Below are 18,700 nucleotides of genomic sequence, written 5' to 3'. Positions count from 1 at the left end.
CACAACATCCCGAATGGGAACACAAGCCAACCTTGACCGGAAGGCACGAATCTCTGTGCTCTTTACAGAGTTTGACCGATTCAAAGTCATGGTCGACATGTTCAGAGGTATCTTGTAGCAGGCTAACTTGTGTAGGCAAAAACTTTAGGCTAAATGTAATGAAAGTTAATAACAGTTGTTGTTTTTTACAAAGGGAACAGCCAGGTCTCTACTACAGCAATCATAACCAGCTTTAGAAGTTATGCAGAGTTATATAGAAGTGTTCAAATAAACAGCAGTTTATTGTTAAAAAAAAGTGAATAAAGTGAAATTATTTTTAATCAGTATGTTATTTCCATATTTCAAATGTAATGGAAAGATTAGACATTCAATTCCAAGGCAAAAAATGTAAAATACTTTATTAAGTGTGCATTTTTTTTTACAGGAAATGAAGAGAAGGAATATTTATCTTAAGAAAAAAATATAGCAGTGTTGTGAATTTTTTCTTTTCTCTTCAGCCACAAACATTGACATACACTTAAAACATTTTAAAGATTTAACTGATGATAACATCTGATTATGATCTGATTAACATCTGACAAAAACAATGATTATGCACCAAAATATTACTTCAGTAATTTAAAGTTAAGTTAAATCTTGAAAAATGTCTTAAGTTTATGTCAAGTGTTTGAAAAATCTCAACATTTCAATTTTTTTTATTTTTTTTTGGGAACAGATTCATATTCCGTTTCCTTTGCTTCCAGTAAAAAAAACTGCAGACCTGGTCAAATTCGTTAATAATTTGATTTGGAGTAATTTTTCCATTACATCTGATATATGGAAATAAAAGCTATTAAAAGTATTTATACTTTATTCACTTTTTTAAAACGCACTGCTATTTATTTGAACTGTATGCAACTTGTCTTTAATTCTGTTTTCTTGTTGGGTTTTTTTTACGCATGTGAAAATGTCAAATAAAAATAATTTTTTTTTTAATGTTTGCAGGCATACTTTCAACATTTCAGGGATTTTTGAAAAAAATGCAACATGAAAAACCAATGGCGCACTTGCTGCACGTGGAGATGGTGGCCCTAGTTCGAGAGCTCCTCAGCAAATTTATGAAGCTGGAAGCCATCCCACTGAGTGCAAAGGATATCATCAAGGTTGATGTCCGGAGTAAAGATTTGCAACTTTAAGACAAAAGGTTGTCTGTTGGAAGATACTGCTACTCTGCACTAAACAAGGCCCGTGTGGAGAGGCTGATATGGGTGAGAAACATTTACAACTCTCTCAGAGAAGGGTACATGAAGTCATCAGAGTTCCTTCTCAAAGACCTTCCTCTGGACAACAAGATAATCACCTCACTTTCTGCACTCACTCCCTCTCTGATTCAAGATGACTCCATCTGTGGGGCTTTTATCACATTAGGAGAGGCCTTGCCTAATGTGGTCGCACCAGAAGAGATTGGTCAGGTGGAGGAAGAGATACGGGCGTACCAAATAGAGGTGGACCTGGTAACGTGTGCCCAGAACTACATTGAAGAAGAAGGCCGAGTTGATGTAGATTGGTGGAGCAGAGTTGTATCCATGAAAAATCCAGAGAGAGGTGTGAGATTTCCCATTCTGGGTCAGCTGGTCAAAGCACTACTTAGCATTTTCACAGGCCCCCTGGTTGAGGGATCATTTAATCTCATGGGTGATATTCTTGAAGCAGACAGATGCTCCATGAATGTGGAAACTTATGAGAGCCTTGCAATTGTAAAATCCACGATTAAAGCAAGGGAGTGGACAGCATCGACAATGACAATAGACCAGCCATTAAGGTGGTCTTGCCTGTCATCGTATCAAACATATCAAAAACATCTGCAGAAAAAGAAAGAGGCACAACAGGCACAAAAGAAGAAAAGGGTGAATGAGGCAGCAAGGATTCGGCCATCACAGATGGCAAACAAACTCATACGGCAGGCCAGGAATATCGCTGGATCAGCCAAAGCCTCCTCTAGACGAGTCAAACACTCATCCTCGTCCACTGGACCATCCAGACCTTTTTCAACCTCCTCTGGACCAGCCAGACCCTCACCAACCTCCACTGGACCATCCAGACCCTCACCAACCTCCACTGGACCATCCAGACCTTTTTCAACCTCCTCTGGACCAGCCAGACCCTCAGCCTCCTCCTCTGGACCATTCAGACCATTTTCAACTTCCAATGGACCAGCCAAACTCTTTCTCTCTCCCTCTGGACCAGCCAAAGCCTCATCTTCATCCTCTGGACCAGCCAAAGCCTCATCTTCATCCTCAGGACCAGCCAAAGCATCATCTTCATCCTCTGGACCAGCCAAAGCCTCATCCTTATCTTCTGGACCAGACTCTTCTGGACTAGCCAAACTCTTTCTCCCTCCCTCTGGACCAGCCAAAGCCTCATCCTCATCATCTGGACCAGCCAAAGCCTCATCCTCCTCCACTGTACCAGCTCCATCTTCTGGTCCAAATGTCTTAAAAAGAAAGAGTTTGCAGGACTTTGCTTACAACCCAGAAAAAAAGAAAAAATAAGTGATAATGGCCTTGATTTCACTTCTAATCTTCAGTTTAGCAGTTCAGTTCTTTAGCACTTTGAGCACTTGTTATTTATGCACTTTAAGCACTTGCTATTGTTTAGCAGTTTTTTTTGTACTTTATTTTTGTTATTATTGTCAATATTTGAAGTAAGTCCTTCAAATAAAAAAGTCCCCCCCAAAAAAAAGTTCAACTGTAATGAAAAATAACGTTGCTTATGAATGTTGGCAAGTAAAAAAGTATTTGTACTTTGTGATCAAGTGCCATTCTTGGCACATCACACAACGACGAAATGCGTCCTCTGCATTTTAACCCATATGTGATATATTAGCTATATTATTTAGCTTCATTCTTAAAATAATAATACTAATACCAATAATAATAATAACAAAACCAAATGTAGCCAGGTCTATAAAGCTACCATAAGGCTTTGAAGCTATTATAGAGCGTAATTTGTAAAGAGGGAGACATGAACCTTACAATAAGTTGTGTATACCAAAGTGGGCAGCTGTCTCTTTAAGACGTTCCTGAGTGCCGAAAGGTAGGGTGGGAGTTTTTTTTTTCCGGCGGGTTTTTCTAGACGGAGGAAGGCGGGTAAAGAGAGCGGAAAGAGGAGTGAACGGCAACTTAGGGAAATAAACGTATATATCTACATATATATATTTGTGTAGGTGTCAACGTTTAGAGCACTGTTTATTTTTTTTGGCCTAAGCATACAATTGCAGCAATTAGTGGATAGAAAGATTTTGGTGCAAGTGCTCTCTTTTGGATATCCTGGTAGGTCAATTTACCTGTTTGAAAATATAGATATAGGGATCATTAGTGTGAAGGAAAAACAGTCAGGATATGAATGCGAACCTTTGCTGATTGTGTGGTTGATTATTTTCTTTACTAATGTATCATTTTTTGTAGTTGTATGTAAAATGCTAAAGCTACCTATAAGGCTACTTGCTAATTGATCGGAATACGTTGACTGTGATATGGTGTTATTCAGTTTAGCCACCCTGTTAGTACCATTGCAGGTTGAAATGTTTATAATGTGCATATATAAGTATATACATGTATATGTGTATATTAATGTTATTCAGGAAATCTGTGTATGGCCTAATGTGAATCTGAGATTGCGCTGTATGTTAATGGATGATGGAAAAAAATATAATTTTGTGTGATGTTTAAGTAAGACATCTAACTCTCTGTACTTTGTGTGCAGACTGTTTTTTTGGATTTGATTCCGTTCCGAATTCAGTATTTTTTCGGCCAAGGAAGATCGCTTGTTTCACAGAGTCGCTCCCTCTGCGTTGAACTGCGCAATGTAACAAGTTTTTTGCAACTGGAGATTTTTTTCTTTCCCAGCGCTTTGTGAAGAAATCCTCAAGTGTTGCAACGGCATCCACCTCCCCAGTGGACACGGGGATCTCCAGCATGCTGCTGTTGCAGCAGAGGCAGGGTCCGAGTGGGCGGCAGTTTGGAAAAAGATTGCAGCCCTCGAAGACAAGGTTCCGGTCCGAGATTTCCATGCTTGCTGGTGCCCTGACTGACCCATATATATCCCGGAGTAGTTCGGAGACCACTGGGACTCCTTTTGTAGTCCCCACTTCAGCTCCAAGCTATTTCCCGCCCCCTCCTCCTCCTCCTCATCCTCCACCGCCACCTAGTCCTCCTCCACCTGCTAGTATCCAGGGCCCCAAGCAGAGTCATCGTCAGGGAAGTGGCGCAGGACCCACCAAAGGCCCCAACATGGTGGATGTCCTGGCGGAGCTGCCCCGCATTAAACTGCACCCGGTGCTGAGATCGCCAGGTGGGACGCCAGTGCCAAGGAGGGGCTGACACAGGGGACGCCCATGGCCTCAAGAGGACATTACTTCCATCTTATCAAAGGCTCTGGCGGGTGTGGGCGGCCTCCTCTCTTGGGCCGTGGGCCGGGTGGTGCTTGGCTCTGCTGCGCCGTGGTGGGGTCCTGGCGGGCAGTCCGGGGGATCTTGGGACACTGGGGGCCTTCTAGGCGGATTGGGGGGTTCGGTTTGGGCTGGGCGGGGGGGCTCGCCGCCCGTCCTCCCTCTGCGGGCCTCCCTGTACGGGGGTTGGCGCCCCTTTAGTCCCTCGCGGGCTGCTTCCTGGGTTGGGCGGGTGGTTATCTCCGGGGCACATGGCCGTGGGCCCTTGTGCTGGGGGGGCGGCAGGGTGGCCTCGGTTGCCTGGTTTCTCCTGCCTTCGCCTTCGGCCTTGTGGGGGGGTGGGGTGCTGTCGCTTCCCCCGACGGCATCATATGCCAGCACATCCAATGACAAATCAGTTCACACCTACACTTACACATACATATAAGAATGGTTGAGCGATCAGTATCATTATTATTGTTACTTTTTAGCGTGTGTTATAGACATAGGAATTGAAATATACATGTATAAGGGTAGGATCACGTGTGTGTATGCTACATATATATATATATATATAATACCTATTTGTCACATTATTAATTATAATTATTATTACTGATGTTATAATGTTTGTTGTTTGATGTCCTTGTAATGAGTGTTATTTTTCTTATTGTTGTTTGTATTCTGTATTCCCCTACACTTCATTTTCTCCGTCCCACCTACATTATTAGTTTTATTTTTCCTGTATACCTCTGTTTCCTTTTTTTTTTTTTCTTTTCTCTCCCCATGGTGATTAATGTCTGTTCTCGTTACGATTGTTGTTTCTGTATCCCCCATTTATTTTTTTTTTTCCTTTCCTCCACGGGACGGGTGAGTTCGGAGCAGCCACACTCTTTGCTCTTGAATTTAGTGTAAAATAAAGTTGTCCTCCGAAGAGGGGGGGTGGTGGTGGGGAATTTAAAAAAGAAAGAAAAAAGGAAAGGGAAAAGAGAAAAAAAAATAAAAAAATCAAAGGCTCTGAAAAAGAAGTTCAGGCACCAGATCCACTCTGATGAGTAGGAGAAGCGGTCCTCTGAGCCCTTAAACTTTTTATACTTATATCATTTTTATACTTAAGACTTATATACTTTATATACTTAAACTTTATATACTTATACTTTATGTACTTATACACTCACCTAAAGGATTATTAGGAACACCATACTAATACGGTGTTTGACCCCCTTTCGCCTTCAGAACTGCCTTAATTCTACGTGGCATTGATTCAACAAGGTGCCGAAAGCATTCTTTAGAAATGTTGGCCCATATTGATAGGATAGCATCTTGCAGTTGATGGAGATTTGTGGGATGCACATCCAGGGCACCAAGCTCCCGTTCCACCACATCCCAAAGATGCTCTATTAGGTTTAGATCTGGTGACTGTGGGGGCCATTTAAGTACAGTGAACTCATTGTCATGTTCAAGAAACCAATTTGAAATGATTCGAGCTTTGTGACATGGTGCATTATCCTGCTGGAAGTAGCCATCAGAGGATGGGTACATGGTGGTCATAAAGGGATGGACATGGTCAGAAACAATGCTCAGGTAGGCCGTGGCATTTAAACGATGCCCAATTGGCACTAAGGGGCCTAAAGTGTACCAAGAAAACATCCCCCACACCATTACACCACCACCACCAGCCGGCACAGTGGTAACAAGGCATGATGGATCCATGTTCTCATTCTGTTTACTCTACCATTTGAATGTCTCAACAGAAATCGAGACTCATCAGACCAGGCAACATTTTTCCAGTCTTCAACTGTCCAATTTTGGTGAGCTTGTGCAAATTGTAGCCTCTTTTCCTATTTGTAGTGGAGATGAGTGGTACCCAGTGGGGTCTTCTGCTGTTGTAACCCATCCGCCTCAAGGTTGTGCGTGTTGTGGCTTCACAAATGCTTTGCTGCATACCTCGGTTGTAACGAGTGGTTATTTCAGTCAAAGTTGCTCTTCTATCAGCTTGAATCAGTCGGCCCATTCTCCTCTGACCTCTAGCATCAACAAGGCATTTTCGCCCACGGGACTGCCGCATACTGGATGTTTTTCCCTTTTCACACCATTCTTTGTAAACCCTAGAAATGGTTGTGCGTGAAAATCCCAGTAACTGAGCAGATTGTGAAATGAGCAGATTGTGAAATACTCAGACCGGCCCGTCTGGCACCAACAACCATGCCACGCTCAAAATTGATTAAATCACCTTTCTTTCCCATTCTGACATTCAGTTTGGAGTTCAGGAGATTGTCTTGACCAGGACCACACCCCTAAATGCATTGAAACAACTGCCATGTGATTGGTTGATTAGATAATTGCATTAATGAGAAATTGAACAGGTGTTCCTAATAATCCTTTAGGTGAGTGTATACTTTATATGCTTATATTTATATACTTATACTTTGTGTACTGATTATATATACTTATTAATAAATAATATATTTTTATCACTATTATTTTTAAAAGAGTTGCTGATTTTGTAATACTGCTGCAGCATTCTCCACATGCTAATCACTGCCCCACATCGAATTGGCACTTTGATCAGCCATGAATCACTTCACTACCCCCTGTTGAATGTTGCATCATATGTTGTTAGATATCTCGTAGTAGTATTGCAGTATTTATTTAAATTGAAAATGCTTAAAACAGATCAATTTCTCACAAACACATCTATTCATGAGTGATTTAAACGGCAAGGATGAAAATGATTAGGATTAGCTCTTGCCAAAATAGGGCTTGTAAACTTTTGTGGTACTCAGAATTAACCCAAACAACTATGACTCTATAATCCTCTATAATCACTCTCACTCTGTCACACTTGAATCAAACTCCAGGCCTCGCATGTAATGAGCAAAATTTTCTTCTTTATTCAGCAATCCAGCATAGTGTTCCAACCACACTCGGGGACAATGCCAGAAATCAGCAGGTTAATATACTATAAGACGAATTCCCCTATATGGACTTCTAAGTCCTGATTGGTTACCAAACATCTGCAAACCAGGTTTCGAACATACAACAAACATAATACGCCACCTCTATTGGTCTACTTCAAGGATGTTCAGTTTCCAATCCTCGTTAGGCCTAGGCCTCCTATGAGTCCCACACATAATCCTGTCTATCCAGCCTAGGAAGGAGGGCAAAAACCCTAAACATTAGGGAAATTCCACTCCCAACCCAGCAAAAAGGTGCAACCCCCCCTTTGGTGTCCATGGCTGGCATGGCTCACAATGTTATCAGTAAGGGAAACCCCAACCCTATATTAATTGAGGGAATAATTAATAAAATAAAGGGAATGATTCTATAAGGCTGTAACTAATCAAAACAAGAACTGACTGGCGCGCCGGCAAGTCAAGGCTACCTAATCGGAACAGATAGGGGGGCGACAGAGAACATCAGCGGCCCCTACTTATCTTTTAGCCTTCCAGAAGGCCAAGAACAGTACGAGCCAGCTAGAATCACACATATGGTTGTCACGTACACGGAAGGTACCGAGAAAGGGGGGGAGATGCCCAAAGGGCTTTAAAAGGGATACAGCTGATACATATGGCAGAGCCTCCTCCTGTACATGCTGAATGTATGTCAGACGGCCGCTCCCGGATTGCAATCTGTCAGACAATAAACCGGTGATTTGCAACTTCTCCCCGTGTCAGCTGTGAATCTCTTCTCATCCACGGACCCGGTGGAGACGCCGTGCTCCAACATACCTAAATAAAGACTTCAGCGTAAACATATACAACCCTTATGGGTACATAACTTGCTTGTGTGTTCAAATGCTACCATACAACAAACTGCGTCTAGCATAGTATAGCAGCTACATTTCAAGGCTTCCTGCAGGTCCCCTTTCTCCCCCCGGCGATGTTCCCTTCAGCCCAGTTCTCCAAGATCTGTGGCCTGCAAAGCTGGTTCCGTGCAGGTGGCTGTGAGGCAAGGACACACGGCACCATCCCCAAAACAACAAAACCTGAGACACAAGAACAATCCCACAATGCCTCCCAACCCTGGCCTACCATCACTTTAAATTTCCCTTCCACACTTTGAAGTAATGTTAAACATATACTACATAATCCTGAAAAGGAGTGGTCACTAAAATTAAACAGCTCGCAGATCTTCACAATGCAAGAAATGCAAAGATGGAGAAAGCGAAGAACAGTTCACAGCCGGCTGGGCACATTGTCATCATCAAAGATTTTAAGCATGTTTATTTATATAGCACAATTCGGGCACAAGGCAATTCAAAGTGCTTTACAAAGACAAGGATACAATCAAATTAAAATGTCAAAATCACATTTCAAAGATAAGTAAAAGAAATAATAATGAAAATAAATAATTTTATTAATCAATTACAATGAACACATAATAATAAGAAAAAGCCAAAATAAATAAATAGCTAACTGAAAAGACGTCACATTTTAATGACAGAAAATGACTGGTGCTGCACTAGGAAACTCTGACCATGCAACAATTCATCTAATTCCAGCATACAGACAAAATCTGAAAACTGCTAAACCTGTTGTTACTAGAGTGAAACACTGAACATGTGGAGCAGTAGAGCAATTAAAATCATGCTTTGACTCGACAGACTGGAATGTTTTCAAAACTGCTACTAACAGCGTGGATGAATACACGGACACTGTAACATGGCACATAAGCTTCTGCGAGGACTCTCGCATTCCCAAATAGTCTGTTGTCAGCTATAATAACGACGAACCATGGTTTACAACTGAACTCAGGCAGCTTCCTAAAACAAAAGATGAAGCTTACAGGAGTGGTGACAAAAACCTGTTCAAATTCTACTGCGGGTTTGAAAAGCCACATTCGCGCATCATACAGCCCTCACCTTTTCAATGGCCTTCTTCACACCTGGGTACCTTCACACCTCGCCCACACTATACCCAGCTCACCCCCCCCACGTCCAGCCACCTCCCCAGGAGAATCAACGACAGAGATGTAAACAAGATCTTCAGCAGCCAGAATACAAGGAAAGCTCCTGGTTCAGACTCTGTCTCCCCAGCCACTCTGAAGCACTGTGCAGATCAATAGTCACCTGTCTTCACAGATATTTTCAACCAGTCACTGAACCAGTCAGTGACTACAGACTGGTGGCTCTCACATCGGTGGTAATGAAGGCTTTTGAGAGACTTGTGCTGTCATACCTTAAAACCATCACAGACCTATCGCTTGACCCCAGGCTACAGTCTGCCTACAGAACCAACAGACCTGTGGACGATGCAGTTAACACTGGACTCCATTTCTTACTCCGACACTTGGAGTGCCCTGAGACATATGTTAGGATTCTGTTTGTGGACTTTAGCTTTGCATTTAATACTATTCTATCGGAGCTAATGCGGAATGAACTCTCACAACTGTCCGTGCCTGATCCAAAATAACATGTTATAACCACGATGGCCCAGTTTTACGCTACAATCATTGAGTCCATCGTCACCTCCTCCATCACAGCCTGGTTTGGATCAGCCACTGAACGAGACAAGGCCAGACTGCAACACATCATCCACTCAGCAGAGCGAATAATCGGCAGTAACCTGCTTACCCTCCAGACACTTTACATCACCAGAACCAGGAAACGGGCATACAAAATCTTTGAGGACCCATCTCACCCTGCTCACCACATCTTTCAAGCCTTACCCTCCATGAGAAGACTCATGGCAATCAGAACCAAGACCACAAGACACGCCAAGAGCTTCTCCCCTCAGGTAGTCTCTCTCATTAACCAAACCAGTCTCTGAATGGACGTTCAATTAATCGTCAGCTGCAGTGAAATATCCACCAGCATAACCAGTGAACAACTGATAAACTTCCTCTATGATTATATTCTGCACTCTTGCACATTATGCACACATACTGCAAATTCTGTATACATATTGCACTCTTGCACATATAGTTGACTTGGCTGCTACTTAATAACGGCACCATTTAAGAGCCCTTTAAATTATTATACCATTTATATAGTTTATATTCATACTACAATGATTATTATGTACACACACATATATAAATATCATAATACCATCATTACTACCATTAATAAACTTAATTATCATATAATTATCATATTACCCAATTGCCAGTCTATTGTTTATTACCTTTCTGCATATGTCTTTGCTAAATGTGGGTAACTTTCGCCAGTGTGGGGAAGCAATAAAAAAGGCCAACAGAATGTTGGGTTATATCTCTAGGTGTGTGGAGTTTAAGTCAAGGGAGGTGATGATACACTTATATAATTCCTTGGTAAGACACCACCTAGAATACTGTGTGCAGGTTTGGTCACCATACCTCAAGAAGGACATTGCTGCCTTAGAAAAGGTGCAACGAAGAGCTACGAGAATGATTCCTGGTCTTAGAGGAATGTCTTATGAGGAGAGGTTAGCGGAACTCAATCTGTTTAGCCTTGAGCAAAGGAGACTAAGGGGGGATATGATTCAGGTCTATAAGATTCTAACGGGTCTGGATGCTCTTCAGCCAAATGACTATTTCAATATTAGTCTAAATACTAGAACTCGTGGCCATAAGTGGAAATTAGCGGGAGAAAAATTTGAGGAAGCACTTCTTTACACAGCGTGTAGTTAGAGTATGGAATAGTCTTCTTGCTAGTGTAGCGGAAGCTAAAACCCTGGGTTCCTTTAAATCAGAGCTAGATAAAATTTTAACAACTCTGAGCTATTAGTTAAGTTCTCCCCAAACGAGCTTGATGGGCCGAATGGCCTCCTCTCGTTTGTAAATTTCTTATGTTCTTATGTTCTTTGTAATGTCATGTAAAAGCACCACCAAGGCAAATTCCTTGTATGGAAACATATCTGGATTCCGATTCTACATCCTTCATCAGTACTAGAAAACTTCCATCCAGCGTTGCATTTCACTTTGACGCTGTCGCTTTTGAAACACTTTTCTGTGATCTAGCTCTTGTTTTGGTCGCCGACTATCATCCAACAAAAGGTTCATTTCAGCTCTCCTAATCTGACATAAACCACACTCACAAACACTTTTGGGTTACTGTGTCACCGGGAAGGGATGGACTCCAGTCAGGATGGGTTTCCAGCATTTCCTATCCTGGCTGTTCTCTTTAGGGACAAACACAGGAATGGAGTCTAGTGATCACACCGGAACTTGACTTACCTGAACGGAGATGTATGGAGCAGACTCTCATATGTGCAGGGATGCTCTGGAATGCAAGGTCTTTACGCCCCACCGCTATAAGCTACGCCATCCGACGCCATTTCGTCAACTCTTCCACTTTTGCTCTTGTCTTTTCCAATCCAGAAAAGAGAAGAAACGTATACCGGTCCTGAAGACCGAAGAGAGACCCGAGTCGATATGGGGCTGCCGCTTAGCGGGTCGCCGTTAGCCGGGCCTCCGTGACGCCCCCGCGCAGAGTAGAATGCCCAGGGGCGTCGCAGTCACCGGCGTCCTCCCTGTCCTCTCAAAAAACAGCAATCATTTAAACAAACATGAGGGAAAATTCAAAAGGCAAAGATGAAGTCATGCCTTACCTCAGCACAGCTGCCCACCGCACAAACGACAGCGTGTCACCTTACTTTAAAAAAAAAAGAAAAAAGGCAGGAAATGGGGGCCGCGCACGGACAGGACCCCTCCCTCACACCACATGCGGCTAATTAGTTGGCCATCCAGAGGCACTCAGTCTATTAGTCACCCATTCAGTCAGTCAGTTCTGCCTTTCAACAACAGGGGGCAGTAGAGGTGCACCGTTCCCGGAAGCACTGCAATACCGGGTCGATGCCTGGAGCAGATGGGGCAAGCCCCACTTCCGGCTCCCTGTTCCAAAAATCCGTTTAATATGTGGTCCCCTCCATGGGGGACGTATCAAAATAACCTTTTCATACCAAAACAAAATGTAAATCAGCTCAAATACATGAATAATAAATATTATGCTTGTACTACTTACATTAACACATAATCACAATCTATAAGGCTGAAACATTCCCACACTATGCAAATCATGCCAACACAGTACAATAAGACTTTCAAAGATAATATTAAACAAACACCCACAGAGTGTTCCAAAGTGCATTTTACAATGTCTATACTTTGAATGTCAAATTACAAACTTCACATAAATCTAAAGTACACTAAGATTAAGATGAGTTTGTTACCAAACCAAATATATAAGAAATAATTTATTTGCCAGGAATTAAGTTTATGATATTGAATGAAATGTGTGAGCATGCCCCAGTTAGTGAAAGTGTGTCCCCTACCCCAAGACTCCAGAGGGTTAAAAAGGAACACATCCGCAGACTTCCAAGCTCTGCACTAGGGCTGAACGATATTCTGTTTTGACATCGACATCGCGATGTGCGCGTGAGCGATAGTCACATCGCCGGAACATACGATGTGAAGGGTAGAAGCCCATTGTGTATTAAGAGAACGGTAGCACACAGTAAACACGAGTTTGTTGTATGGCTTGTTGCTGGGGTGACATGCACGTTCCGCGTGCCTGCACAGTGATTGGTTCGCTGTGTCGCTGCTCACCGCTCACAGCCAACATTCACTGCTAAAAATGCGCGACGAAGAGGATCCGCCGCAAAAAAATGATTTCGTACCAAAAAGAAAGTCGAAATCATCTATTTGGGACTATTTCGGCTACAAAAAGGAGGATGTTGACCAAAAAGAGGTACTTTGCATGGAGTGTCATAAAGTTGTGGCCACAAAACATGGAAACACCACCAATTTGTCTGATCACTTAAAACGGCACCACAAAGCTCTTTACAACGAATACAAAGCCAAATCTGGATGTCAACCAAAACAAACAAATGTTTGTGATGCCTTTGCCAGTGTGACACCTTACCAGAAAGGCTCTCAATGACAGAAAGAAATAACAGACGCAATAACGTTTCATATCGCTAAAGATATGTTGCCATTAAATACCGTCACCAAAGAGGGATTTAAGAAAATGATCCGAACGCTTGACAGGCGGTATGTTATACCATCCCGCACATATTTTTCCCAAGTTGCGATAAAAGAGCTGTATGAAAAATGCAAATCTAAGATTGAAGCAGAACTGTCGCACGTGGAATACTATGCAACTACAACAGACTTGTGGTCCAGCAGGACAACGGAGCCCTACATGAGTCTGACGGTCCATTTCATCGCAGAGGACTTCGAGCTAAAAAGTCGCTGTTTGCAGACGGCATTTTTCCCGGAAAGTCATACAGCCGAGAATGTCGCAGAGGCCCTGAGAGAAGCGGTGTCCGCTTGGGGCTTAGATGAGACACGTCAAGTCTGTATAACAACAGATAATGCAGCGAACATGGTGAAAGCTGCCGATCTGAACAAGTGGACCAGGCTACAGTGCTTCGGCCACAGACTGCATCTTGCAGTTGGTGAGTAATGACCATGATCTTTATCCAAAATAAAAATACATTTTTACTCAGCTGTTTTACTTATTAACCTGTCCTGAACCTGACAAAACTTGTAAAATGAATTTGTTGCATGTGTGTACGTAGAGCTTTAAAACGTAAGAAAAAATACAGACACTAAACATTTAATTTTAAACAAAAAATAGTTTTATGAGCACATTTGAGGATCTCTTTTCCAAAATGCGATAACTCCATTTCAATAGTTTTCAGGGAAATTAATTGTTTTACCTAGACCCACACATTTTGTGAATATTCAGTTTATCCTGTTAAAATGTTTTTTGCTTAGTCTGAACATGTTGAATAATGATTATTAAATCAAACAACTATATTGTTGTTGAAAAATTCAAAGTAAATTTTTTTTCTTTTCAAAACGCTATAAATCCATCCATTTTTCCCAAAAATTGATGGTTGTCTTTTTTTAAAAGTCTTTTGTCTTTTATTTTTCATGTTCGCAGTTATTAATAAACAATTAAAATGTCTCATTGCAATATTTTACATATTCCTAATCATTACTTTTGCTGGTTCTTTGTGACAGTGTATTAGGATGAATTCGCGGACGATTACGTCACCCACGTGACATGGAATTAACTTTACTATAATATTCTGGAAAGTTGTAATTGTGGATTAATTCCGATCGCGTGTGGATTAATCATCCTGAAATTTGGATCAATCGTCCATGATTCACCCCAAATGTCACTACACTGCACGAACAAGTTATTTACCGATCCCCTGTAAAACCTAATTTTGCCGTAAATAACTTGGGCTCATTAAAGAAGCCAGGATGCTTATCTTGGTTTCGGGAGATAGGGTGGGGGGTCGGTATACAGCACCCTATATTGCTGTAGGGGGGGAACAGGGAGGTGTTGCGCGAAGACACCTGGCGCCAGGACGCCCATTGAAGTATGTTATCGCAAGCAGAATCACTCGGACAAAAGGGGGAATTGGAACACCATATATTGCCTGGGGGGAAGGGGTGAGCCTGGCCAGCTTACCCCCTGCCCACACGCAACTCTAAATTTAGTATAAAGGAAGGGGGAGATCCCAGTACTGACCGGAGTTCAGCCGTGGGATAGAGCGCGCATCGCCCGGCACTTTCTCGGAACTCACGTGTTGGTCTCCTGCCAGGACTGAAAGGGCTCCCCAGTCCATGTGTGAAGGTGGGTGATGATAGCACGTCCGAGTGTAAATAGCTTTGCAACTGCTTATGCTTTCCATTGATTGTTGCGAGTAAATTATCGCCGCTTGTGATAATATTTCGTAACTTTTTATGTTTCCTTGCTTCTTGTATGTGTAATTGCTTCTTTCCTATATATATTCATACCTTTGCACCTAATATTATTAGCTATAAGATATATATATTATTTGATATCCGTTGTAGTACGAGTTATTTTGCATTGCCTTCAATATGATAGCTCAGTATTGGTGTTAATGTGAGATCATTTTGTATTACTTATTAAAAGTGTATTTGAGTGAACCTAAGCGTGCCTGTTTGTTCCTTCGAGAGCCCTATATCCCTCTCTCATCCATTTTAAGACATTTTGGCGTAGTCGGCAGGATCTGAGGGGAAAAAGATATAGGACTAAGGAACAAACATGTTTAGAAGAAAGATAGCAGCGCCCGAGCCTGAAGTGCTCCCTGAGTGGGATGAGACGCAGTTTGCTGCGTTAGCCCAGGAGATAAGGAAAGGTGGAGGGCCTGTTGATTCCTGGACTGCTGCGTTGAGAAAAGCCGAGCCTGAGCAAGTATTGTCGTGCCTTAGAAAGGTTCCGGTTGTAAAGGATCCTGTGCGTGCTCTACAGAGACGCCTATGGATCGTGTTGGCTGCATACAGAATGCAGTATGAGCGCGCAGACCAGATTGAAAGGGAGAAAGAGGGACAAATGAGAGAATTGACTGAGGCATTAGGTCGGATGACCCTGGCACAGGGTCAGGTGGATATTTTACATCAACGCCTGCAACAAGTAACGGGGGTTGCAGAGCGGGCTGCGATGCAAGTAGCAAAAGCCAATGCTAGGAAAAAACGGACACCATGTCCGCGAAAAATTAGAGCATTTGTTGCTACTGCAACAGCAGCTAATTGGGATCCCGAGCGATGGGATGGCAATATCTGGGACTCAGATGATGAGGATATTGATATTTACAACCCAGATAAAGTCGCGGGTCCTGATCGGGGATCTCTTATGGATCCCCCTCCGTTAACAACTTCTGCACTCCCTATTTCACGGAGAAGGGAAGTGCAAGATCCTTCTGGCCGGAGACCACGGCAGTCTGAGCTACTTGTGGAGGATTTCACACAGAAGGAAATTAGTGATATACGGGAGCGGATGAAGCAGCGACCAGGAGAGCCATTAGATAAATGGTTGGTCAGGCTGTATGATCAGGGTGCGGCACAGATATCCATAGATCATATGGATTGTCACCATTTTTGTGATCTAAGCACCGATGCTGTAGTGCGGTCCCAATGTCGGGAGCACAGGCAGCCACCAATAGATGGGAGAAGCAGTGACACTACTCTCCTAGCCCTTATGGGAACCGGGGTGAACCAGCGATACCCTGATGAAAGCAGCTGGCCGGAAAAACCGGGCCAGTGGCAAACATTGTCAGAAGCGATCGCTAGAATGCGAGAGTTGACTATGAGGGCGGGTGTGTATACCGGGCATGTGGATGCACTGGACGATTTGTCCTTAACAATACTGACCCGGAATGCTCTCATAAAAACAGCACCCGCTCAGTACAAGGCAGCAGTGATGTCATTGTTGTTGAATATGGTAGGGGAAAGAATAGGAGATGTGGCGTTCAAATTGAGAGAATTGGGAGATCTTGGGGAGTGGGATAAGTCTAACCATGATGGTGATTACACCTGGGACCCAGGAGTGGGATGGACAATTTAAAATTCCGAGGTACGATGATAGTGCGACCGGTATTGGTGGGGAAGGTGAAGATGCAACCTTTCCCCAGCCCATACCTCTCGCAAACAAGGTAGTGAGATTGAAGCAGCACCGGATTGGTGGAGAGTAAGAAGCATGGGTTTTAAAATGGAAATAGTATGTAAATGACAAGGGCTATGAGTAAGTGGCGGATGTTGTAGAGAAAGGGGAAGAGACTGTGATATTGACGGTGTTGGTGGAGTCCCCTATATCGTGGGGGGTGAAGTACAGAAACAGCATGTGTGTTGTACGGATGGGGCGGCTAAGTATGTCGATGGTAAGCGAAAGTGGGAAGCTGCGGCATGTAATCTATGTACGCAGCAGATGTTGGAAATGACAGGTGAAGGTAAAAGCAGCCAATGGGCTGAATTGTGAGTAATGGTTTTGGAAGCAGGAAGGGATGAGTGATTGCTATGTTTATACTGATTCCTGGTCAGTAGTGAATGGTATGGCTGTTCGGATGCCTGCGTGGAAAAATCAGAATTAGAGAATTAGGACCAAGGAGGTTTGGGGTAAGGAATTATAGGAGCGAATCCGAAAACAAGTAAAAAGAATAAAAACACAGGTATGTGGGTACAACAACAAGACAACCCACCGAAACCTGCAGAAGTGATAGCTGTGGGACGAAACAACACTGTGGCTGTTACGGAGCCAAGCGCCGAAGGTGGCGACATGTCCCAGCTAATGAATGTTATCTAGGAGAAAACTAATGTGCATGTGAGTTCTTTCCTTATGTGTGAAGGATGATGCAATGGTTCTGGTGATGGGCGTGGCCGACGCTGCTGACGACCTTCGGCTATGCTGCAGTCCCAGGGACCGAGTTGGAGCAGACTTCTACTTTCAGGATCGGATGGAAAGACAGCGCGACGGAGCGGCAGCAAGACATCTTCACCTGACCAGAATCATGCTTCGTTGTTGAACTGACTCCTGTGAACCGGAACGAGATGTACGTCTGTAGAGGATGCCACAATGGGAAAGAACATTCCCACCCTTGCGTCTGCCGGAGTGCCCCGCAAGTGGGTGTAGGAGTGTGACCTAACTCAGTGGAGGAATCGGACTGAATGCACTATATGACTATGTGAAACACCAAAATTCAACTAAATAATGTTTTATCAATTGTTAATCACATTTTATTCTAATGGAAAATATTCTGGAATATTGATTCCAGTATGAGATTACATCTGAAGCCTGAAATAACTCAGTGTAACGAGACTTTGTGTACTGGCCAATGGGAAATGTATAGTGTAACTACTCCCCAAACTTTATGTAGGTTCCATGTGCTGCCTGTAATAGCTGGAGGGGCATATTGGACTTTAAAAGGAAGGGAGAATGACTAGATACTTATACTAACAAAACGTATGATATACGAGATAGAGGATATGTATGCACTACGAATACGTTATACTATTGGCTGTGTGGAACATCTGTTTATGTATCTATACCCGCAGGTTATATGATCACATTTCTGCACGGGTTATACATTGGTGAATCATGGCCGAGGGACCGAATGTATTAGGATGAATTCGCGGACGATTACGTCACCCACGTGACATGGAATTAACTTTACTATAATATTCTGGAAAGTTGTAATTGTGGATTAATTCCGATCGCGTGTGGATTAATCATCCTGAAATTTGGATCAATCGTCCATGATTCACCCCAAATGTCACTACACTGCACGAACAAGTTATTTACCGATCCCCTGTAAAACCTAATTTTGCCGTAAATAACTTGGGCTCATTAAAGAAGCCAGGATGCTTATCTTGGTTTCGGGAGATAGGGTGGGGGGTCGGTATACAGCACCCTATATTGTTGTAGGGGGGGAACAGGGAGGTGTTGCGCGAAGACACCTGGCGCCAGGACGCCCATTGAAGTATGTTATCGCAAGCAGAATCACTCGGACAAAAGGGGGAATTGAAACACCATATATTGCCTGGGGGGAAGGGGTG

At 43.1% G+C, this 18,700-nt stretch overlaps 1 pseudogene; it reads right to left on the bottom strand.

Moving 5' to 3' along the window:
• Positions 1 to 12,143: 12,143 nt before the first annotated feature.
• Positions 12,144 to 12,376, bottom strand: LOC140584030 (U2 spliceosomal RNA; annotated as a pseudogene).
• Positions 12,377 to 18,700: the final 6,324 nt, after the last annotated feature.

This window comes from Paramormyrops kingsleyae, unplaced genomic scaffold (assembly GCF_048594095.1).
Source record: "Paramormyrops kingsleyae isolate MSU_618 unplaced genomic scaffold, PKINGS_0.4 ups29, whole genome shotgun sequence".
NCBI classification, from domain to species: Eukaryota; Metazoa; Chordata; class Actinopteri; order Osteoglossiformes; family Mormyridae; genus Paramormyrops; species Paramormyrops kingsleyae.
The sequence above is the reverse complement of the archived record's forward strand: the minus strand, read 5'-3'. Positions and strand labels throughout refer to the sequence as shown.